Source organism: Mustela erminea, chromosome 1, assembly GCF_009829155.1.
Source record: "Mustela erminea isolate mMusErm1 chromosome 1, mMusErm1.Pri, whole genome shotgun sequence".
Classification (NCBI taxonomy): domain Eukaryota; kingdom Metazoa; phylum Chordata; class Mammalia; order Carnivora; family Mustelidae; genus Mustela; species Mustela erminea.
The window spans coordinates 198,889,877-198,915,866 of NC_045614.1; the positions used below are offsets into that span (position 1 = coordinate 198,889,877).

At 34.7% G+C, this 25,990-nt stretch overlaps 1 pseudogene; it reads left to right on the top strand.

Moving 5' to 3' along the window:
- LOC116592087 overlaps positions 1–25,644 on the top strand; it is a 59,490-nt pseudogene extending 33,846 nt beyond the window's left edge.
- The last annotated feature ends 346 nt before the right edge of the window (positions 25,645–25,990 follow it).

Below are 25,990 nucleotides of genomic sequence, written 5' to 3' on the forward strand. Positions count from 1 at the left end.
TTAAAGAGATTTTTGGTCCAAACACATAGAAATAACACCTTAGAGAAATTGTCACTGGAAAACAAATATATGTAAAATATATATAATTTATATATTTGTGTAGAAATTGTATAAATATATATGTAAATCACTATGATAGTGTAAATAATCAGAAGATGAATACTAAGTAAGACTTAAATTATATATGTAATTAAAATACAGGGCAGTGATAGAATATTCACAATGATGAGGATAGTAAAATAAGGTATCCAAAGTTTAAAGCAGTGCTTGAGATGACAGTAAAACTATTGATTAACATGCAGATACATTAAATCTAATATATTTAGGTATGATGTAATTTCTAACAAAACCATACTGATAAAAGTACAATAAGATACAGCATTCTAATTTTGAACATATATATTCATATGATTTTAAAATTTTGAAGAAAAACTACATGGAGGTTCATGGAAATGTAGACTCAATATCATCAGACTTATATATTCTTTTAAAAAATATACAGAACATTTACAGAAAAGAGTGACCATATCCTGTCCAGAAAGCAAATTGCAACACATACAGTATATATTTTGTATACAAAATAATTAGCTTGAAATTAGCATCCAGTATTTAACTAGAAAATCCAATATACATAGTAGAAATAATTTGGTGAATTAACATAATATCTTATTAAATCAATCAAGATTTAATTAATCAAAAATCAAATTAACTAATCAAGGAATCTTAATAGAAAATAAAATATTTAACTGAGTGATAAGAAAAATAATACATATGAATACTTATGCAATGTTGCTAAAAGAAATCATATAACCTTAGAGGCAAATATTAGTAAGAAAAAATAGTTTTAAGTTCATGAGCTAATATCCATATTAAAATGTTAGGAAAACTTTTAGAAGGAGGAAAATAAAAAGACAAAAATAAAAAATAGCAAGTACTACACTAGAGCAAATAAAATCAAATGCTTTTTTTTAAAGGCCTAAAATGATAGATGTCAAGATAAAAAAAAAAAACAAATAAAACAAAGATACCAATTGCAATCACTTTGATTCAATATTGACTTTCTATTCAGTGTAGTAATGCAAGAAAAATAATGTTATAAAAATAGGAAAGGAAGATATAAAACCCCCACTTTTCAAGATGATATAGAAAATGAATATGTGAAACACTTAAAAATTGAAAGATAAATTTAAGGATATAAGACTGAGTTTAGAAATCTTATAGGATACAAGATCAAAATACAAATTTCTTTTAAGTTTCTATAAAACTATACAAACATGGAACTATAAATTCATACAAATTCTAATTTCAAGAAAATATATAAAACACCCAGAAAAATCTTCAACAAAGTTTACAAGATGTGATGTTGCTACCAAATTAACCTAAGATTCAACTTAATTACAACAAAATTTCTAACAAGTAGATTCTAAAGAATAAATTGGGGGAAAAAGGAACAGGGTCCACTAAGATATTCTTAAAGAATGGAAAATAGAAAAGAATTGCTTTTCCAAGTATCAGGAATTATTATTAATCTAAAATAGTTAAGATAGAGTAGACTGGGACATGGATAAATGAAAAAAAAAAGTTGAATAGACTGGTAAACAGAATATTTTTTAATCAATGGCAATTGGGTCACTGAACATTCATACATAAAAACTGCCTGTACAAAATTCTAAGTGAACTCTTTATCTATATTCAAATGTAAATTGCACATTTAAGTTGTATATCATAATATATGAAAATATCTTCTTCACCTATAGACGTTTCAAACTAATACACCAAAATAATCACTTATCACAAATGAAAGGACTAATGAGCTAAATATTGAAAACATCATAAAAGACCAAGAAGTGAATATAAATTTGTAACTATTTAACTAAAATATTATCAACATGAGGCGCCTGGGTGGCCCAGTTGGTTGCCTTTGGCTCAGGTCATGATCTCAGTGCCCCATGTCAGGCTCCCCACTCAGTAGGGAGTCTGCTCCTCCCTCTCTCTCTGTGCTCCCCTCATGCTCTCTCTCTCACTCATTCTTTCTCTATCTCAAATAAATAAAATATTTTTTAAATTATCAACAAAAGACACATATACATAACAGTATGAGGGAAATATCAAATTATAAAATTGGCAAGAGACCTTATCAGCCACTGTTAAAAAGAAAATATTGTAAAGCATATTATGAAAAGGTTTTCAACATCATTACTTATCAATAAATTTAAAAATTTTAAAAATGCTATGAACCTACCCTGATGATTGAAATTCCACAGTCTGAAAAATAAAGAATTTGTGAGGATGTGCAATGGATCTTTTGGTGGAAAATTAAATTGGTACAACTACTTTGTAATAATATCTCCTCAAGTTTAGGAATATTTCATATTCACTGAACATCTCTATGCCCATTTGTACCAAGAAAATATGTAGAAGAAAGTTTTGCAAAACTAAAATGCAATAACTGAAACTTGGAATCAATACAAATATCAATCAATAGCATAATGAAAAATTAATTGGGATATATTCATATAATTGAATTCTATTTAGCAATAAAATAATAAAGCTGTTTACAAAGATAAGTCTCACAGATACAATATAATCAATGAAACCAGGCACAAGAAAATACACTACATGCTTTCTTTGCTGTGTACATTTTGTCAACAAGAAAAGCTAAACTAATTTTAAATGTAAACACATAAGTGAAAATGCTCTCAAAAAAACCAACAGAGTAATTACATGGAAGTCAGAATAGATCATAGGAGGAGTAACACTGGGAAGAGATTTGAGGAATGCTTTGGGTTCCTCAGAATGTTTTATTTATTTTTTATGTGGTAATTAAATAGGTGGTTAATTAATAATAAATACAGTATATTGTACTTTAATATTTTATGTTTTTTAACCACTAAAAGAGAAAAACCATGTATACTTAAGACAAAGAGAAAGAATGGAAGTGAAAAACTAAAGATAGTGAGTAAGCCAAATACATTGGAGAAATATACTGTTCACAAAAAGAGAAATAGCTGGTAGGGGATATGATTCAAGTTTTTATTTCTTTTTGAAATTATAGGAGGCACTACAACATGAATATATAATAGTCAACATATTAATATAGGTAAATTTTTAAAAATTAATAAACTAAGGCTAATTATTTATAATTATATACAATAGAAGCAGAAAGCTTAAAAATTTACAAATCAGAATAGAAGCCATAGAAAGCATGTAATATCACTGTAGTGAAAAAGATCAACAACAGTAATGAAATGCCAAAGTTATGATTGACCTATTAGATTTATAAAAAGAAAAAAATATACATATCATATGTATACTAGGGGAAAAGTGAATATTTTGAGAGGAAATAAGCATTACAATATACCATTTAGTAAAACATTATTCTGTATTCCAGCAGAGTACTGATAAAAGTCACCTAAATTTTTAAAGTATGCCTTCTCACAAAAATTCTAGTACTGAATTTTTAATTAAAAACAAAAACTTCTTTGTCCATAATAATTATTTGAAAATAAATTTTTAAGATCTTTTTATTTGAGAGAGAAAATGAGAGCAAAAAAATAAGGGTGGCAGGGAAGGAGAAGTGGCAGAGAGAGAATCTCCTGCAGACTCCCCACTGAGCCAGAAGCTCTGTGTGGCCTGGACGTCAGGACGCTGGAAAGACGACCTGAGCAGAAATCAAGAGTCAGAAACTTAACTGAGTCACCCAGGCACCCTAACTAAAAAAAAAAAAAAAAAAAAAAAAATATATATATATATATATATATATATATATATATATATATATATATATATAACAATTGCTGAAATAGAAAATAATCACAAGTATCATCTGGGGAAGGGACAAAAATTATTTATGAATATATGAAAAGACATGAACAATGTAGTATTCTTAATTATAGAAGCAGTTTTCAAAGAAGCATGTTCAGAATTCTTATTTTTTTGGGTGGGGTACCTAATCTTAATACTTTCTGGTTATCCATCAGCTTTCATGAAAAATTAAAAATAATAATCATAAAGGACAAGCTTTAGGTACTGCTGAATTCAGGCCAGTTTTGAATTCTTAATATTCATAATCTTATTTAACCTTTACACATGCCCTGTGATAAAGATAGTATTCCAATATCATCTGTATCTTTTCAGATTCAAAAATGTAAGACACAAAAGGTTAATTAACCTGCCCCTAACAATCCTGAGGTGATAGAGTTTGAATTTTAATTCAAGCATATGCTTCATGCACTTACACTCTTTAACACAACAATGAAACTTTATCACTACAAAGTGTTGTATTAAAGAATAAGGAAACAAACCATCATCTCAACAGCTTATTTTGTCTCATCCTGTCAGCTCCTGGCATCTCACAAATGCACCTTCTCTGGAGAATCATCCTCTGCTGAATGAGGGAGTTACCTCACCAGGGAAGATCCTTCCCCACAACAGCCCTCAGTCAATGGCTGCCTGATGTGTCCTTATAAAGCCTGAACCCCGCCCTCAGTGGGGATGGGTACTTGGGGCAGGTTCTGCTTTTGTGGAACTAGACCAAAAACACTGACACTAACACCACATTTTTAAAATACAGAGTCACAGGGGCGCCTGGGTGGCTCAGCAGGTTAAAGCCTCTGCCTTTGGCTCAGGTCATGATCCCGGGGTCCTGGGATTGAGCCCCACGTCTGGCTCTCTGCTCAGCGGGGAGCCTGCTTCCTCCTCTCTCTCTCTCTCTGCCTACTTGTGATCTCTGTCTGTCAAATAAATAAATAAAATCTTTAAAAAAATAAAATAAAATAAAATACAGAGTCACAGGAAGTTGAGACAGTCATGAAAAGAAGTGAAGCTGATTATAGAGAATGGATGAGAGAACTGAGGCCCTCTTAGTCAAACTGTCCTTCTGGAAGAATGCGGCCAGTGTGAATTTGGCAACCAGTCTAGATTTTCCCAGATTTCTATTTTTTTGAGAGATTTAGAAAATACTTAATTTTTTGTGAAAAATAGGATTAAATTTGACAAATCCTGTGTATTATTTGAGATAAAGTATGTCTATAAGCTCATAAGACACACAGGTTCCACTGTTAATTTCTATGTTTATAAGTTTCTGTTGTTCCTTTTTATAAACAGAAAATACATTATAAAATCCATACATTTTATATTTTATCTGATCAGGTTGTGTTGTAATCTAACAACTAATGTTTATTAAACTTGCTAAGCACTTTTTATCTACTCATAGGATCATCATGACGTATGTATTTCAATAATACTTATAATTAGTGAAATCATTGTCTTTTAGACAAGAGAGCTAAAATAGATACATTAACTTTACTCTCTGTGTGACAATAGTTAAGTGGTGGATCAGTGTCACATTTTGTATTTGAAACATCATACCATATTGCCTCCAATCAATGAAGCTGATCAGTTTGTTTTGTTCCACCTTGAAATGAAATAAAATCTATTAAAGAAAATATCAGTAGAAAAGCTCCTTAGAGGATGTTGAAATGCCACAGGACAAATTATACATTCAGAGAATTGATCAGTTCTTCATAGGACCACCTAATCAACTTTATTGACTATTAAATTGAATTGACCAATTTACATAGTTGATTTGACTTCAAGGAAATACACCTTTGGAGAACAATCATGAAACCCAGATTTAAGGTGAGGGGTGTCAAAGAATATTAGGGCAGGTTTGAGAAGTGACACACACACAGAGAAGGGCACATAAATATGATTTCTAAACTTTTACTGCTTTTGTTCACAGGTCTTGATTTTTCCACCGTTGATTTTTTAAAAGAAGAGTTCATAGTTTTGAATGCTCACAAAGGTGTTCTATTAAAATAACTAGTTGAGGGCACCTGGGTGGCTCAGTGTGTTAAGCCTCTGCCTTCAGCTCAGATCATGGTCTCAGGGTCCTGGGATCGAGGCCCTCATCGGGCTCTCTGCTCGGCAGGGAGCCTGCTTCCTCCTCTCTCTCTGCCTGCTTCTCTGCCTACATGTGATCTCTCTCTCTCTTTCTGTCAAATAAATAAATAAAATCTTTTAAAAAATAAATAAATAAAAATTAAAAAATAAAATAAAATAACTAGTTGATAATGAAAAGATTTAAATCAGAGACTGTTAGGGTTGGGCAAATGAGCTAGTGGAGGAGACCTTAAGGAACTGGCCTCATAAGGATATTCCGTGGATGGCTAGACAATGAGCAGAAGCCACTCAGAAAAGCACTTGGCCTCTAGGCACTGTTTGATGCGTTAGTTATACTAATATTTAAACCCATTATTAGTATAAGTAGTACTATTTCTTTTAAAAATTATTTATTTATTTGAAATACAGAGAAAGAGAGCACAGAAGAATAGGGAGAAGCAGATTATCTGCTGAGTGGAGAGCTCAGTGCAGGGCTGAATCCCAGACCCCTGAAATCATGACCTAAACCGAATGCACAGGTTTAACCGATGGAGCCAGTCAGGTGCCCCTCAGTAGCACTATTTCTATTGCTTTTATTTTCATCTTCCTCCTACTATCAGGACCGAATGTGATATAATGGATCTGCAGTCCTGGGGTCTGTTTTGTTTTTAATTCTGTTTCTTCTAGCCGATATATTTTCCAAGAGGATTCAATGGATGTTTTATTAATATTATTTTTTAAATAAGATGACTAGATAGCCTGATAAAGCAATCAGACCCTTTAGTTAGTTGAGAGAATTGAGTAGAAACTAACTGGTAAATGAAGATACTAATTATTAACACATATTAAGAAAGAAAAGTTTACCAAATTGTGTCATGATTTTGCAAAATGAAAATATGTTTCAAGTTTTCCCATGACTATACTTTGTGCTTAGAGCATCTGTTTTTCAGACTTGTTTTCACCTATATGTCAAAATTACATCTCCCCTCAGTGATTTCTTGGTGTAAGGCTAAATGCTTTTTGAAATGTAAGCCTCTGCATGTATATATGTGCACACACCCCAAATTAGTTATTAGGGATAATTACACCTAACAATGGTGCTTAACTGAAGATGAAAAGGTGTTAGATTTTTAATTTAAAAGTTATAGACAAAGGAACTTTCTAACTTAATAGATCTGATAATGTGGATCTGATAACATTTCTCTCGATATTGTGTTTTTCTTTTTTTGTGTGTGTTATATTAAGCTGTTCACTCAGGTGGTTAGAACAATAAGAAAAATTAGTCTTAACGGGTAAAATGTTTTTCAGACCATACTTATTATCAAATTCCATTTGCCCCTGCTGAAATTTAGATTATGAGCGGCAATTAAATTTCCAAGTTGATGTTTGCAACCTAAGTTCGAATGACCCTTGAAATTACATATAAGAAAATGTTTTCTACCTCTTACAGACTCCACTTCAGATAACAGTTACACAAGCCACCAAATTTCCAAAATCCAGTATTATTTCTTTTTTTTTTAAAGATTTTATTTATTTATTTGACAGACAGAGATCACAAGCAGGCAGACAGGCAGGCAGAGAGAGGGAGAGGAGAAAGCAGGCTCCCTGCAGAGCAGAGAGCCCGATGTGGGACTCGATCCCAGGACCCTGAGATCATGACCTGAGCCGAAGGCAGTGGCTTAACCCACTGAGCCACCCAGGCGCCCCTCAAAATCCAGTATTATTTCTTACTGTAGCCCCTTCTTTTTGTCCAATGTCTCATCTTCCACCAAATCATAAAACTCTGTTTTTCTTTCTTCATCAATTGTTTTCAGATCAATCACTTCTATGACACCATTGCTCTAAGGAGATCCAAATCCTCATTATATCTTAGCTGAATTCCTCTAATAGATTGTTAACTCTTTTCTCTTCATTAGCCCTGAATCTTTTAACTTATATCACTAACCAGCTGACCAAATCATCTTCACAAAATGTATCACTCTTCTGATTTCAATACATATTTATGACTGTGGCATCACATGCAAAGATTTACTCTTTTTCTTTCCAGTTATAAATCTCCTAAATGTCCTTGCTTCATGATGATAACTGATACTTTTGGGGTCTCTGCAGTAATTAACTTGGCCTTGGATACCATGGACAATATACAGAATGTCATAAATTTGTTAAAAATAGGGTTGAGACCTTGCACTAGTATCTTTACTATTACTTATTATATGTGTGTAGGAAATGTCTATTCAGAAGCCAGGTGAAACTCTCATCCTCCAGAATCTTTAAGAGTGAAAAATCCATGCTCCTTGCTTCTACCCATCCCTCCTAAGCCAACATTTATCACCTAATGCAAAACAGGCAATTCTTATGTCCCTAAAATCTTTTTCTGTGAATCCTATAAATGTTTCCTTAGGAAATGGGGACTAATTTCAGGTATAGACTTTTAGGCTATGGTACGAATGCTAGTTTAAGAGAGATGAAAACTCACTAGAGAGATTTGGTCAGAGTATCCCATATTCAAAACAAATAGATCAGTTAAAATTCCATTGCGATGTTCTAGGTAAGAGGTAATTTGATTAGGGTAATGACAATAAGAAGGAAAATTATTTGGATAGAGATTATAAATATTATAAATATTACTAGGTTTAACCAAAGTAATTTGATTATACTAAATATAGGATGAGAGCATAAGAAGTATCAAAGCTGAGGTAAGGTTTTTGGCCTAAACTGTATGCCAGAAAAGTGAGCGAACACTATTGGAACAACCTGATTTTTTTGAACAAAACTAAAATCAAGAAATAAATTTTGTTTATTTCAATTTACAGATACTAATTAGAATTCCAAGAACAAAATATCAGATATGTGAGTGTCAACAGAGATAGGCAGGTATGAGACTTGACATATATTTGGCAACTGAATTAACTACCAGATTTGTGTCTTAACAACAAAATATTTATTTCTTAAATCACAGTTCAATGTATGTTATATGACTTTCCAAGAAATGGCACGTGTTAATTTCTCCTCTAATTTTTGTTGCCATTTTTTAATTTTTTAAATTTGAATATAGTTGACATACAACATTATGTTCATTGTACATGTACAATGTAGTGATTCCATTATATATCTGTATCTGTATTTGTATCATCTATATCATCTGTATCACATCTTCTTTATCTATCAGTGGGCACTTGGGCTGCTTCCATATCCTGGCTACTGTAAATAACCCAATTACAAATTAGGCAGAGGACCAGAAGAGACATTTTTCCAAAGACTTACAGATGGCCAATAGATAAATGAAAACATGCTAAACATCCCCAACCATCAGGGAAATAAATATATAACCACAATGAGATATCATATCTCTCAGGATGTTAGCATCAAAGGGTAAGAAATAACAAGTGTTAGCAAGGGTGTGGAGAAAAAGGAACTCTCCTGAACTGTTAGTGGAAATGTAAATTGTTGCAATCACTGTGGAAAACAGTATTAGACGTTCTTCAATTAAAATTAAAATGCGAATACCATATGATGCAATAATTCCACTCCTGGGTATTTACCTAAAGAAAATGAAAACACTAATATTGGAAGAAAAATATGTGCCCCCATTTGTTTATTGCTGCATTGTTTACAACATAGCCAACATATGGAAGAAGCCCAAGCATCCATCAGTAGATGAATGGGTAGGGGGGATGTGTGATGTTATTATCTTGCACATGGCCTGTGTTGCCACCACAGCAGACAATCGAGAATATAGAAAAACACGTAGGGATCTTTATGCTTAGGCCTGAAGGATTAAATATACTTCTTTCTGCGTAATATTGATCAGAACACAGTCATCAGGCACAAAACTAATTGCAGAAGAAAGCGGAGAAATGTTTCCATCGTTATCTGTTCATGGATAGCTAATGATCAATAAATACTTGGTAGTCTTTGACACACACTTACGTGGAATTAATGAAGGCTCACTTTACAAGATTACACTATATTGTAGTTAAATGGTTCTTATTTATTCTGTGAGGAGGAGTTTCTTTTGACACAGGCACACTTGTGGCACAGGTATCTTGTACCATAGAAAATAACTACGCAGGGCTATCTCATGCTATAAGAAGGCTTAGAAAGGGAATTTAGAAAAGGTATCTTGAGCTGTAATAAAGAGATAAATGGACAGGAATATCGTGTGCCACAAGGGAGCTTTAGACCAAGCATTTTGTTATAAATGGTTATGTTCTCTTAAGTGGGAGAATCAATTGTGTTAAATGTGTTAAATGAACAGCTAACATGACTTCTGAGAAATGATAATTGGATTCAACATTTAGAGGTAAATTCCTATTTGAGAGAAATGATGAAGACAAAGGACTTTTCACAATAGATCAAAATAATGAAAATATATATTATATTATATTATGCTATGCTATGTTATGTTATCTGTCGGAGTCAATGTAGAGTTGTAAGAGAGATTTACTTTTTTTTTTCTTTTGTATATGTATATACTTTTCATCCCTATGATTTATTTTAAAACTGAAAATATGTGCCTCTTCATCTCCTTTACTTATTTCTCCTATCCCTTCATCTCCTCCCCTGTGGCAATCACTAGTTTAGTTTTTATGAGTCTTTTTCTCTTTTTTGGTTGTCCCTTGTTTGTTCATTTGTTTTGATTTTTAGATTCAACATATAAATGAAATCATAGTACTTGTCTTTCTTGGACATTTTTCATTTAGCATGATATCTTGTAGGTCTATCTATGTTGTCACAAATGGCAAGATCTCATTATTTTTTTCATGGATGAGTAATATCCAATCGTGTATGTATCCCATATCTTTATCCATTCATCATCAGCGGGTGGGGATTTGCTTTTCCTTCTTCTCTTGTTATTTTCATGTGCTGGCTTGTACAACGACAGGACTGATTCACTAAAGATAAAACCATAATGAAGCTTTGAACAGGACAGGAATAACCGCATATGTAATATGATCAAATAATCAAACATGCATTGGATTCAGTACACAAGAACACCTGACATTACTCAGGACAACAAATGATTCATGATTCAGTCAAGAGGCAAGAAAGCTGAGAATTCTGGTAATTTTGTGTGTTTGAGTTTGGCTTCATTTTTATCCAAAGCCCTCTGGGATTGAAATACTAGACTAGGAGGTAAGTACTTAAAATTCATGCATGCAGGCTAGACAGTGGGTTGCTTGGTCACCATAGACATTATAACTGATATTGACAAGATCTAGGATTTCACCATAGAATGCTGGGTAAGTAGACAAGAAGAAAAGATATTTTGGGATGAATCCAAGGATTTGAGGATGGATAATCTGTAAATGAAGGTTTATTTACTTTTATTTTTCTCAGAGTAAATTTCCTCCCAAAAAATTCCTGAATCTCTCATCAAAGAGAACAGAGTGATCATCTTGGATCCTGAAAGCATAACCATCACTTGAGATATTGCAAAATCTTGCTTAATGACCCTAAATAAAATATGCCTGCTGTTCTGTACCATAATAAAGATAGAAAATCCAAATTTAGCTAAATTGAAACTAAAATTCGGCTTAATAAGCTTGACATCTTAATTCTTTTTGTCAATTTATCCTTGGTAATTATATCAGAATTAAACATAAAAATTAATTCATTACTCTTGTTCTCAATGCATGAATATCAATCAATCAAAAAGGCAAAAAGTGGAAGCAATAAGAATTTTCTAAGATGAAATTTTTAAGTTTAATAGAATTAAAGAATAATGGCATACACGTAAGCCATTCTAAAACGAGTTTAATTTAAAGGAAAATTTTCTTTTTTAAGGAATATTAGTTGACCTCAAGCCTCATATTTCATCAAGTTATTAAATTCCATTTTTTCTTAAGTTTGTGCAAATATATAGATGTTTTAGTTTATAACAGAAGACTCAGTATCAGTTTTAAAACACATTTGATCAAAAAATAAATGTAACTATAACACCAATTTATAAACTAATATATATATTAAAATACTGCTCAAGAAATATTAAGATATGAGCAAACAGACTGAGTCCAAAATTATATAAATTAGGTCTTTTTTACACTGCACTTCCAAATATATCAGGAGGAAGAGGAAGAAGAGAGGGTAGAAATTAAAAGAAAAATATCTAAGAATAATTTCCTTTGTCACAGGAGAAATTATGTACATTGCAACATACATTTAAAATTGAAGGAAAAAAGGCTCAATTCACTACTTTCCTGCTATTCTTCTTTCCGGAGTTCTGCCAAATGTCATTATTAAGGGTGGCTATTTACATACAGTGCCATAACATGATAAGCTTAAAGGTCAAAGTCTGTAGTAGAAAGAACTTCATTAAAAAGGCCACATTTTAGAAATAAGAAGGCCTTTTTACAAGTAATGTTAAATGGAGAATTAAGGCAATGACCCACATAATTAAAGTGAAACAAACCCTATGAATCTGAGAGAAAAATAGAAGTTCGAGGCTTAAATCATCACAAATTACTGTCTACATTCATCAAATTAATGGGGTAATTGCTCAGCATGCACTTAAAATAGGCTACGTATCTTCCAACTGAAGTCATATCTATATGCAGACACTGATTTATTGACTTTTGTTTTATTCTTTCCAAGTGTCTCAGTGATTGATTTCTTTTAATAAAATGAACTAATTCTGATATTAAGACACTGAAAACTTTGTAATTGGTCTATCTTAAGTGATTGTGTTTATTTTCATTTTTGAAAATCCGTACATTATAAGGGTCATACAAATATTAATATAGGATAGTAACAAAGGTTGAATTTCAATAAAATTTTATTCGTTTACTATCTATACTGTGGAAATTAGAAGCACATGACTCCTACAGGTCTGCATACTTATTATTATTTCCTAAAATCCTTTTAAAACAAATGCTGCCAGATTCCATGATTTCATATATGTCACAGTCATCAAATATCCCTATCAACTGATCTCAAATGATGGACATTTCTCTGTTCCAGCTCTTTCTTTTTCTTCCTTTAATCTCTTCCTCTATCTTTTTCCCCTATTCTCCACCCCTTCCTTCTAGTTCTCTTTCTTCGTCACAAGAGAACAATGGAAAACAGGACATAGTAAAGAATATAGGACACACCTACTAAAAATAGGATACCATCTTGGAGTTTTGACTGTTTAAACCCAAACTATGTTATATGCAACTAGTTAAAAAAAAATAAGTTCAAGTTTCAAATTAGATGGTAACTTTAAAACAAAAAAATAAAATAAAATAAGAGGAAATCTACAAAAAAATAAACTACTGTAAAAGAAACAAAAAATATTTTTAGTTATGAGAGTGAGTCTGGCTGCTGCCTGGGTATGAGGCGGGGACAAGCACAGGTAAGAGCCTGCATGGCACACCTAGCAAATGTTGTCAAAACATTCTGCAGTAGAGGTTGTTACACTTGTGAAACTAACTGAACATGTCTGGGTAATAAAATTCTTCCCGTCCCCCAAACTCTCCAAGGAAGGTTGAGCAACTGACAGTCTCATTCCTCTTAAGGCATACAAGGTAATACTGAGGGAAAGACATAAATTTTAGGCCAGAGATAGCTAAAATGTATCTCCTCTACCAAACAGGTTGAATCAGATATACTTAGAGTCGTAGAAATACAAGCTACCTTAATCGTGGATTTAGCAACATGCTAAATATAAGCACAATGTAAGGAGTATTGGTGACCTGTAGTGAAGTGAAATGATTAAGTTGGAAATCTAAGAAACAGGAGAAGTCAATTCCTGTTAAATGTGTAATTTGCTAATCCTCGAATACTTGCCAAATGACACTGGAAGGGTTTTATTTAAATTCCACTGCGCAAGCCTATAATATACCTATCATTCTATATAAAAGATGTTATCTGGACACTCCAGTTAAGGACACCTCAAAGGAAGGTAACAAAGATCAAAAAATTAAAAAGTTTCAAGGTCAGTACCCTTTAAGCATGAAATTTAAACATAGGGAAAAAACATTCAAGTAAAAATTAAAATAACACTCCTCTGAGAACAGGTCAGAGACAAATCTACAGATGAAAGAGAAGTGCAAAAGCACAAGTTTTTGAGATAGAAATGAATTGCTGGAAATCACATGAGATTTGACAAATTTGCTAAATAATGTTGCATCCAGTCCTGAAATGTTATTGGGGAAGATTAAATCCTTATGATTTTTCAAGGAACAGTAGCATTTGACAACTCAAAGGGAAGATTGATTTTTTTTTCTAATTATCAGGTGCAATATAACCCCACCCCCCCAAAAAGATTTCTTTGTTCCTATTAATATAGTCTTTCTGTAGCTTGTTGTTGAGAGAAGTAACAATGGAATTGTCACACTGGTAGTCATTTCCCAGTTCACACTCAAGGACAATGTTCCTATAGTTCAGGGGGCGCTTAAGGAGTATAAAAAAAGACAACCTTGGACTTATCTGCAGTCATTGTTATAGATCAATGGAGTATGGGGGACTGTTAGGTTGAGAAAGTTTGGGGAATTCCTTCCTTTTTCATCTTTCATACCCCAGACCTTAAATATTATGAACCTTAAATTTAATGCAAATTATACACTTCATAAGAACAAAGTTGACAATAATAGATGTTCAAAATTCACTCAAACACATTCAATTTTACTATATAGACAATTTACACCAAATTGCGAAAAGATACTAATTTTGATACTGAAAGATAGTTTATCAAATGTGTAGGTAATATGAAAGTTACTTAACCAGAATTAAGGTAACTTCTTGGATTTTTGATTGTTCTCAAATTCACAGACTTAATAAATGGATACATTTTAACTCTTGAAACAATGATTTTTAAATAACTCCAAAATTATTCACTTCCAAAAGACTGAGTCCTGAAAACATTCATTTTATAATAGCTGTTATGTCTTACTACTAATCACTGGAATACATCGAGGAACAAAGCAAACAAACTTTTACTTCCCCTGGGATTCTGGGTTTAGTGGCATGTTTGCATGTGATGAAAGCAGAAATAAACTACTGTAGCTACATTTAATACAAATAATGATCATAGTCTGACTAATCCAAGGGAAGTATAAGATTGTCAATATTTTTTTTGTTTTTCATATGTGACATTTACACAGAGTATTCAAATCTTAAGTGTATGGATTGCTGTGGGAGATATATAAATAAATAAATAAATAAATTTATAAATAAATAAATAAATGTTTATTTTATATAAATAAATAAATATATGTATTTATTTATTTCATGTAACCCCTCCACACACTTCCATCAAATAATGGAACATCTTGAGTTGTTCAGAATCCTATCTGATGCCCTCTCATTGGTACTATCAATTCCCCTAGTGAGGATAATGATTATTTTTACTTCTATCAACAGAGATTAATTTTGCCTGCTCTAGAATTTCTTAAATTTTCTTTTTTTTTTAATTTTAAAATATTTTATTTATTTATTTGACAGACAGAGATCACAAGCAGGCAGAGAGGCAGTCAGAGAGAGAGGAGGAAGCAGGCTCCCCGCTGAGCAGAGAGCCTGATCCCAGGACCCTGAGATCATGACCTGAGCTGAAGGCAGAGGTTTAACCCACTGATCCACCCAGGCGCCCCGAGGAATTTCTTACATTTTCCATTCCACATTGTATCTGTGTTTTGCATTTATCTATTTTTCTACTTTTTGCTATGTTGTATTCAAGTGTATAAATATATAAGCATTTATTTCTCTAGTCAACTAATAAAGTTATTTGGGATCAGGTTTAGTTTTGGTACTGTATATAAAGCTTCAAAGAAGTAGGTGCATGGGACGCTTAGGTGTTTCAGTCCATTAAGGGTCTACCTTTGGCTCAGGTTATGATTTCAGGGTCTTGGGATCCAGCCATGCATCAGGCTCCGTGCTCAAGGCGGAACCTGCTTCTCCCTCTCCCTCTTCTGCTCCCCCTGCTGTGCTCCTTCTCTCAAATAAATAGATACAATCTTACAAAAAAAAAGGAAAGAAAAGAGAAAAGAAGTAGATGCATATGTCTTTCAGTGGGTATATGTGGTATACTCGCATCTGTTCAATGTTTCATTATGAAAAATTCAGGGACATAGGTCATGAATATACTTAACACTAAAGTGTTTTCTGACATGATTGAAGTAATTTACAATCTTACCAGTATTGTTCAAAAGCTCAGTTATCAAGTTTTCCACACTCTCATCAAAAGTTAGAATTTCCTGGGGCGCCTGGGTGACTCAGTGGATTAAGCCTCTGCCTTCAGCTCAGGTCATGATCCCAGGCAGACTCTGCTCAGCAGGGAGCCTGCTTCCTCCTCTCTCTGCCTGCCTCTCTGCCTACTTGTGATCTCTCTCTGTCAAATAAATAAATAAAATCTTTTTAAAAATTTTTAAGAAGTTAGAATTTCCTGTCTTTTGAATTTTTTTTTATAATTTTTATTTTTTTTTATTTCCAGCATAACAGTATTCATTATTTTTGCACCACACCCCGTGCTCCATGCAATCTGTGCCCTCTATAATACCCACCACCTGGTACCCCAACCTCCCACCCCCCGTCCCTTCAAAACCCTCAGATTGTTTTTCAGAGTCCATAGTCTCTCATGGTTCACCTCCCCTTCCAATTTCCCCCAACTCCCTTCTCCACTCTAAGTCCCCATGTCCTCCATGCTATTTGTTATGCTCCACAAATAAGTGAAACCATATGATAATTGAATCTCTCTGCTTGACGTATTTCACTCAGCATAATCTCTTCCAGTCCCGTCCATGTTGCTACAAAAGTTGGGTATTCATCCTTTCTGATGGAGGCATAATACTCTATCCCCAGGGGTACAGGTCTGTGAATCAACAGGTTTACACACTTCACAGCACTCACCAAAGCACATACCCTCCCCAATGTCCATAATCCCACCCCCTTCTCCCAAACCCCCTCCCCCCAGCAACCCTCAGTTTGTTTTGTGAGATTAAAAGTCACTTATGGTTTGTCTCCCTCCCAATCCCATCTTGTTTCATTTATTCTTCTCCTACCCACTTAAGCCCCCATGTTGCATCACCACTTCCTCATATCAGGGAGATCATATGATAGTCATCTTTCTCTGCTTGACTTATTTCGCTAAGCATGATACGCTCTAGTTCCATCCATGTTGTCGCAAATGGCAAGATTTCATTTCTTTTGATGGCTGCATAGTATTCCATTGTGTATATATACCACATCTTCTTGATCCATTCATCTGTTGATGGACATCTAGGTTCTTTCCATAGTTTGGCTATTGTGGACATTGCTGCTATAAACATTCGGGTGCATGTGCCCCTTTGGATCACTACGTTTGTATCCTTAGGGTAAATACCAAATAGTGCAATTGCTGGGTCATAGGGCAGTTCTATTTTCAACATTTTGAGGAACCTCCATGCTGTTTTCCAGAGTGGCTGCACCAGCTTGCATTCCCACCAACAGTGTAGGAGGGTTCCCCTTTCTCCGCATCCTCGCCAGCATCTGTCATTTCCTGACTTGTTTATTTTAGCCATTCTGACTGGTGTGAGGTGATATCTCATTGTGGTTTTGATTTGTATTTCCCTGATGCCGAGTGATATGGAGCAATTTTTCATGTGTCTGTTGGCCATCTGGATGTCTTCTTTGCAGAAGTGTCTGTTCATGTCCTCTGCCCATTTCTTGATTGGATTATTTGTTCTTTGGGTGTTGAGTTTGCTAAGTTCTTTATAGATTCTGGACACTAGTTCTTTATCTGATATGTCATTTGCAAATATCTTCTCCCATTCTGTCAGTTGTCTTTTGATTTTGTTAACTGTTTCCTTTGCTGTGCAGAAGCTTTTGATCTTGATGAAATCCCAATAGTTCATTTTTGCCCTTGCTTCCCTTGCCTTTGGCGTTGTTCCTAGGAAGATGTTGCTGCGGCTGAGGTCAAAGAGGTTGCTGCCTGTGTTCTCCTCAAGGATTTTGATGGATTCCTTTCGCACATTGAGGTCCTTCATCCATTTTGAGTCTATTTTTGTGTGTGGTGTAAGGAAATGGTCCAATTTCATTTTTCTGCATGTGGCTGTCCAATTTTCCCAGCACCATTTATTGAAGAGGCTGTCTTTTTGCCATTGGACATTCTTTCCTGCTTTGTCGAAGATTAGTTGACCATAGAGTTGAGGGTCTATTTCTGGGCTCTCTATTCTGTTCCATTGATCTATGTGTCTGTTTTTGTGCCAGTACCATGCTGTCTTGATGACGACAGCTTTGTAATAGAGCTTGAAGTCCGGAATTGTGATGCCACCAACGTTGGCTTTCTTTTTCAATATCCCTTTGGCTATTCGAGGTCTTTTCTGGTTCCATATAAATTTTAGCATTATTTGTTCCATTTCTTTGAAAAAGATGGATGGTACTTTGATAGGAATTGCATTAAATGTGTAGATTGCTTTAGGTAGCATAGACATTTTCACAATATTTATTCTTCCAATCCAGGAGCATGGAACATTTTTCCATTTCTTTGTGTCTTCCTCAATTTCTTTCATGAGTACTTTATAGTTTTCTGAGTATAGATTCTGTGTCTCTTTGGTTAGGTTTATTCCTAGGTATCTTATGGTTTTGGGTGCAATTGTAAATGGGATTGACTCCTTAATTTCTCTTTCTTCTGTCTTGCTGTTGGTGTAGAGAAATGCAACTGATTTCTGTGCATTGATTTTATATCCTGACACTTTACTGAATTCCTGTATAAGTTCTAGCAGTTTTGGAGTGGAGTCTTTTGGGTTTTCCACATATAGTATCATATAATCTAGGAAGAGTGATAATTTGATTTCTTCTTTGCCGATTTGGATGCCTTTAATTTCCTTTTGTTGTCTGATTGCTGAGGCTAGGACCTCTAGTACTATGTTGAATAGCAGTGGTGATAATGGATATCCCTGCCGTGTTCCTGACCTTAGCGGAAAAGCTTTCAGTTTTTCTCCATTGAGAATGATATTTGTGGTGGGTTTTTCATAGATGGCTTTGATGATATTGAGGTATGTGCCCTCTATCCCTACACTTTGAAGAGTTTTGATCAGGAAGGGATGCTGTACTTTGTCAAATGCTTTTTCAGCATCTATTGAGAGTATCATATGGTTCTTGTTCTTTCTTTTATTGATGTGTTGTATCACATTGACTGATTTGCGGATGTTGAACCAACCTTGCAGCCCTGGAATAAATCCCACTTGGTCGTGGTGAATAATCTTTTTAATGTACTGTTGAATCCTATTGGCTAGTATTTTGTTGAGTATTTTCGCATCTGTGTTCATCAAGGATATCGGTCTATAGCTCTCTTTTTTGGTGGGATCCTTGTCTGGTTTTAGGATCAAGGTGATGCTGGCCTCATAAAATGAGTTTGGAAGTTTTCCTTCCATTTCTATTTTTTGGAACAGTTTCAGGAGAATAGGAATTAGTTCTTCTTTAAATGTTTGGTAGAATTCCCCCGGGAAGCCGTCTGGCCCTGGGCTTTTGTTTGTTTGGAGATTTTTAATGACTGTTTCAATCTCCTTACTGGTTATGGGTCTGTTCAGGCTTTCTATTTCTTCCTGGTTCAGTTGTGGTAGTTTATATGTTTCTAGGAATGCATCCATTTCTTCCAGATTGTCAAATTTATTGGCGTAGAGTTGCTCATAGTATGTTCTTATAATAGTTTGTATTTCTTTGGTGTTAGTTGTGATCTCTCCTCTTTCATTCATGATTTTATTTATTTGGGTCCTTTCTCTTTTCTTTTTGATAAGTCGGGCCAGGGTTTATCAATTTTATTAATTCTTTCAAAGAACCAGCTCCTAGTTTCGTTGATTTGTTCTATTGTTTTTTTGGTTTCTATTTCATTGATTTCTGCTCTGATCTTTATGATTTCTCTTCTCCTGCTGGGCTTAGGGTTTCTTTCTTGTTCTTTCTCCAGCTCCTTTAGGTGTAGGGTTAGGTTGTGTACCTGAGACCTTTCTTGTTTCTTGAGAAAGGCTTGTACCGCTATATATTTTCCTCTCAGGACTGCCTTTGTTGTGTCCCACAGATTTTGAACCGTTGTATTTTCATTATCATTTGTTTCCATGATTTTTTTCAATTCTTCTTTAATTTCCTGGTTGACCCATTCATTCTTTAGAAGGATGCTGTTTAGTCTCCATGTATTTGGGTTCTTTCCAAACTTCCTTTTGTGGTTGAGTTCTAGCTTTAGAGCATTGTGGTCTGAAAATATGCAGGGAATGATCCCAATCTTTTGATACCTGTTGAGTCCTGATTTAGGACCGAGGATGTGATCTATTCTGGAGAATGTTCCATGTGCACTAGAAAAGAATGTGTATTCTGTTGCTTTGGGATGAAATATTCTGAATATATCTGTGATGTCCATCTGGTCCAGTGTGTCGTTTAAGGCCTTTATTTCCTTGCTGATCTTTTGCTTGGATGATCTGTCCATTTCAGTGAGGGGAGTGTTAAAGTCCCCTACTATTATTGTGTTATTGTTGATGTGTTTCTTTGATTTTGTTATTAATTGGTTTATATAGTTGGCTGCTCCCACGTTGGGGGCATAGATATTTAAAATTGTTAAATCTTCTTGTTGGACAGACCCTTTGAGTATGATATAGTGTCCTTCCTCATCTCTTATTATAGTCTTTGGCTTAAAATCTAATTGATCTGATATAAGGATTGCCACTCCTGCTTTCTTCTGATGTCCATTAGCATGGTAAATTCTTTTCCACCCCCTCACTTTAAATCTGGAGGTGTCTTCGGGCTTAAAATGAGTTTCTTGGAGGCAACATATAGATGGGTTTTGTTTTTTTATCCATTCTGATACCCTGTGTCTTTTGACAGGGGCATTTAGCCCATTAACATTCAGGGTAACTATTGAGAGATATGAATTTAGTGCCATTGTATTGCCTGTAAGGTGACTGTTACTGTATATGGTCTCTGTTCCTTTCTGATCTACCACTTGTAGGCTCTCTCTTTGCTTAGAGGACCCCTTTCAATATTTCCTGTAGAGCTGGTTTAGTATTTGCAAATTCTTTCAGTTTTTGTTTGTCCTGGAAGCTTTTAATCTCTCCTTCTATTTTCAATGATAGCCTAGCTGGATATAGTATTCTTGGCTGCATGTTTTTCTCGTTTAGTGCTCTGAAAATATCATGCCAGCTCTTTCTGGCCTGCCAGGTCTCTGTGGATAAGTCAGCTGCCAATCTAATATTTTTACCAGTGTATGTTACAGACTTCTTTTCCCGGGCTGCTTTCAGGATTTTCTCTTTGTCACTGAGACTTGTAAATTTTACTATTAGGTGACGGGGTGTGGGCCTATTCCTATTGATTTTGAGGGGCGTTCTCTGAACCTCCTGAATTTTGATGCTCGTTCCCTTTGCCATATTGGGGAAATTCTCCCCAATAATTCTCTCCAGTATACCTTCTGCTCCCCTGTCTCTTTCTTCTTCTTCTGGAATCCCAATTATTCTAATGTTGTTTCGTCTTATGGTGTCACTTATCTCTCGAATTCTCCCCTCGTGGTCCAGTAGCTGTTTGTCCCTCTTTTGCTCAGCTTCTTTATTCTCTGTCATTTGGTCTTCTATATCACTAATTCTTTCTTCTGCCTCATTTATCCTAGCAGTGAGAGCCTCCATTTTTGATTGCACCTCATTAATAGCTTTTTTGATTTCAACTTGGTTAGATTTTAGTTCTTTTATTTCTCCAGAAAGGGCTTTTATATCTCTCGAGAGGGTTTCTCTAATATCTTCCATGCCTTTTTCGAGCCCGGCTAGAACCTTGAGAATTGTCATTCTGAACTCTAGATCTGACATATTACCAATGTCTGTATTGATTAGGTCCCTAGCCTTCGGTACTGCCTCTTGTTCTTTTTTTTGTGTTGAATTTTTCCGTCTTGTCATTTTGTCCAGATAAGAGTATATGAAGGGGCAAGTAAAATACTAAAAGGGTGGCAACAACCCCAGGAAAAAATGCTTTAACCAAATTAGAAGAGATCCAAAATCGTGAGGGGGGAGAAAGGGGATAAAAAGAGGTTCAAAAAGGAAGAAAGAAAAAAAAAGAAAAAAGAAAAAAGAAAAAAAAAAAGAAAAAAGAAAAGAAAAGAATTAAAAAAAAAAGGAAAACACCTAAGAAAAATGTAAAAAAGAAAAAATATATATATTAGATAAACTAGTAAAAAATTATTAAAAAAGAAAAAGGTAACAGTTAAAAAAAAATTTTTACCCGAAGGCGAGAAAAATAAACAAAAAAACAAAAAAACAAAAACAAAAAATGAAAAAGAAAAAAATTAAATTAACTGCAAGACTAAAAAAAAATCACAGGGAAAAAGCCATGAGTTCCGTGCTTGGCTTTCTCCTCCTCTGGAATTCTGCTGCTCTCCTTGGTATTGAAACCGCACTCCTTGGTAGGTGAACTTGGTCTCGGCTGGATTTCTTGTTGATCTTCTGGGGGAGGGGCCTGTTGTATTGATTCTCAAGTGTCTTTGCCCCAGGCGGAATTACACCGCCCTTACCCGGGGCCGGGGTGAGTAATCCGCTCGGGTTTGCTTTCAGGAGCTTTTGTTCCCTGAGCCCATGCTGAACCCGCGTGACTTCGCCCCGGTTTAGCCTCTGGAGCGATGTCCCTCAGCGGAACAGACTTTTAAAAGTCCTGATTTTGTGCACTGTTGCTCCGCCGCTTGCCGGGAGCCGGCCCCTCCCCCCGGGGTCTATCTTCCTGTCGCTTTGGATTCACTTCTCCGCCGGTCCTACCTTTCAGAAAGTGGTTGTTTTTCTGTTTCCAGAATTGCTGTTCTTCTTCTCTTCGATCTGCCGATGGATTTTGAGGTGTTTGCAATCTTTAGATAAGCTATCTAGCTGATCTCCGGCTAGCTGAAGCAGTCTCAGCCTGCTACTTCTCCGCCATCGTGACTCCTCCCCCTGTCTTTTGAATTTTAATTAATCTGGTAATTGCCTATCACTATCTCATGCTGGTTTTAATTTGCGTTTGCCAAAGAAAAGTTATATAGAAACAAAGTTCGACTGAAAAAAAAAGTCATACTGAAAACAAGTTTTTGTGTTTATTGACCATTGAAATGGTATTTTCCTGAACGCCTTTTTCTCTCTCATTTTATTATCTTGACTTTTTTCTCATATACATTAGGGTTTTTAAAATACGTTTTTACACAGCAACAGATATATGTATTAGAAAATAATGCATGTAGTTTTCAGAAAGGGATAATAATACTCATGACTTGTTTTTATTCTCTTAATTGGCTATTTTCATGAAGGGAAGTTCTTGACTGTAATCCATTTGATTAATTTTTATTTTGTTTCACAGATAATGCTTTTGACATTTTTTTTCTGCTTTTGACATTCTATTTAAGAAAACCTTACCTGAAGTTACTACAAGTTTATAAAGATATTATTTATGCTTTATTATTATACATTTCCGTTTTAAGTTTATCAAACATCTGAAATTAATTTTTGTGTGCAGTATGATTTAAAAATAAAGGTTCATAGTTTTCAAACAAGGATAGCCAATATATCCAGTGCAAACTGCTGAAACTGAAATGAAATGGTAACTGTTGTAAATAAGTTACCATATTTTGAGTCTTTCTTTTTCTGTGTTCTCTATTCTCTTCCACTGGTTTGTCTATCCCTTAATCCATAATGACATTGTTTTAGCTATTGCAACTTCATTAGTCATTAGCTATTATAACTTCAGCAAACCTCGTCCTATAAATTCTTCAATTTTTTTTCATATTTAAGATTATCCTTTACATTTTAGAATCAGCTTCTCAAATCTCAGATTTTTAAAAAAAAAAGTTTATCGGGATTAGTTTCCCCCAATAGACAGACGATACTGATTGAATTCTGTTCAAAGTGTTTTAAGCATTGTTATGGCCTGCATGTCTGCATTTCCCCTTAGAGCTAAGAAATAATCCATACAAGACATACCCACTTTGTATCTCTGTTGAATATCTGAGATATTTCCCAGGTTCCCTACAGCTTTCGTGTGCTCTGGCTGTCATCCTCTATCTTACAAGTAGCTCGTGACTGCTGAATATTTTGTTTCATCCTCAGCCTCCCTATTACTACTTTCTGTTGGAATTCTTGGCTTTCTTATAGCAGAGCCTCATCTATTACTCTGCCTTGCCCTACCTTGGCTATCACTGTTGCCTCAGGTTGAAGCTGATAAAAAGTAGTTGGAAAGAACGCCCGTTAGCCCAATGATGAAAACCTGATACACATTTTAATAAGTGGCTTGTCTGTGAACTTTGCTTCCCTACACCATCTGCTGAAAACCAAACTTATTCTCTATTTCTATGTTTGTGTCTATCAGTTTCTGGGTAGCAGGAATAGCAGGAAATGATGCAATCATGGCTCCCATATCCCCTAAAACCAGAAGTTTGAAAAAAGCTATAAAAAAAAATGAAAGTCTTGAATTTTTTGTTTTTAATAAAAGAAAAGGGCATACAAAGCAATACAGCATCCAGAACAAGCTTGGGATAAAGGGGAGCAAGCAATCAGCAATGAAGATGAAGAAAGATTTACCTGCCTGGAAGAGATAAATGTTCAAGAGAAAATAAAAAACCACAGACATACTCTCCACCAAGCTCTATAAAGAGAAACATGAAATGCAAATGAATTACACACCTGGGTCTGTTGTGTTATGAAAGGAGTCAACACCTTTACATTGATAATTTTTTTTTGACATACAAGAAGAGTTTCCTTGCTACCTCTGATTCGCAGGCAGGGCTTCTGCCATCAGTCTCATCCCCTGGAGCGTCCTGAGGTATCACAGTGCGAATGTCTAGAGCATGACAGATGCATGTGACAATCAAGACTTCCTGGACATAAACCAATTCAGTTCGGAGGTTACAAACTCTATCATGCCTCATTCTCTGCATTCTATTACTCTGCTACTCAAATCTTCACAGCGTGCATTATTTTCTGCAAGACTAGACATATGAGCCAACTGCTGTATTTCGTATCTGCCCACCAATGAATAAAGTACTTGTAAGGAGACTGCTCATGAGGAACTTACTAACTGTACATTGCACCTAAAGACCGCAAACCAGGGGTGCCTGAGTGGTTCAGTGGGTTAAAGCCTCTGCCTTCGCTTCAGGTCATGGTCCCAGGGTCCTGGGATCCAGTCCCGCGGCGGGTTCTCTGCTCAGCAGGGAGCCTGCTTCTTCCTCTCTCTCTCTCTGCCTGCCTCTCTGCCTACTTGTGACCTCTGTCTGTCAAATAAATAAGTAAAATCTTTAAAAAAAAATAAAATTAAAAAAAATTAAAAAAATAAAAAGACTGCGAACCAATTTAGTCAAAGACCATTGCTGGAGAAATCATCTGGACAGCATGTGGAAATGAGTGACTACATTTAAATTTGGAGATCCTGGAGCCCCTGGGTGGTGCTGCATCTAACTCTTGGTTTTGGCTCAGGTCATGATCTCGCGGTGGTGAGATGAGCTCCGTGTGGGGCTCTGCACCCAGAGTGGAGTTGCCTTCAAATTCTCTCTCCCACTGCTTCTCTCCATTCTCTCTCTCTCAAAAAAAAAAAAAAAAAAAAAAAGCAAATAAAAACTAAAATCAGTGATCCTAAACAGCAAAGAAAAATAAAGGAAAAGGAATCTTTGAGGAAAAAAGCCTTCTAGCAAGGAAATTCAAGATTCTTATACCCTTGGCTTTAAAGTTCATTTTGGAAGTTAAATGAAATATAATTTTAAAATATTCAAATGTTATTAATAAATATTAACTTTTCACATTAACTTTTATTGCATGCACTAAGCAGTCAGATTAAGATTTTAAATCAACATTTTCTGTTTTTATTATTTTCAGATTAGATATTCAGATATGAAGATTAACTCAAACTTTTTTTTAAGACACCTCAAATAACTTGAATGAGAATTATAGATCCCTACAACCTAATTAAAAACTGAGAATATAACTGAATTAATGTCAGCCTTTCCTTCCAAATGGGAAATTAAGTTTAACTTAGTAGCAATTATCTCCTGATACTGTGACCAATGGCATCAGGCAAAACTATATTACTTTAATGATTTAAGATTATTAGCAGGCCGTAGTTTTATAAAGGTAGAAAACAAATGTAGACAATATCTCCTGAGCTGATGGGTGTTGCTTCTAAACTAGTTTCTATTCCTCTTTTATCCAACATATTAAATTTGTTTTTTAATGCATGTTAA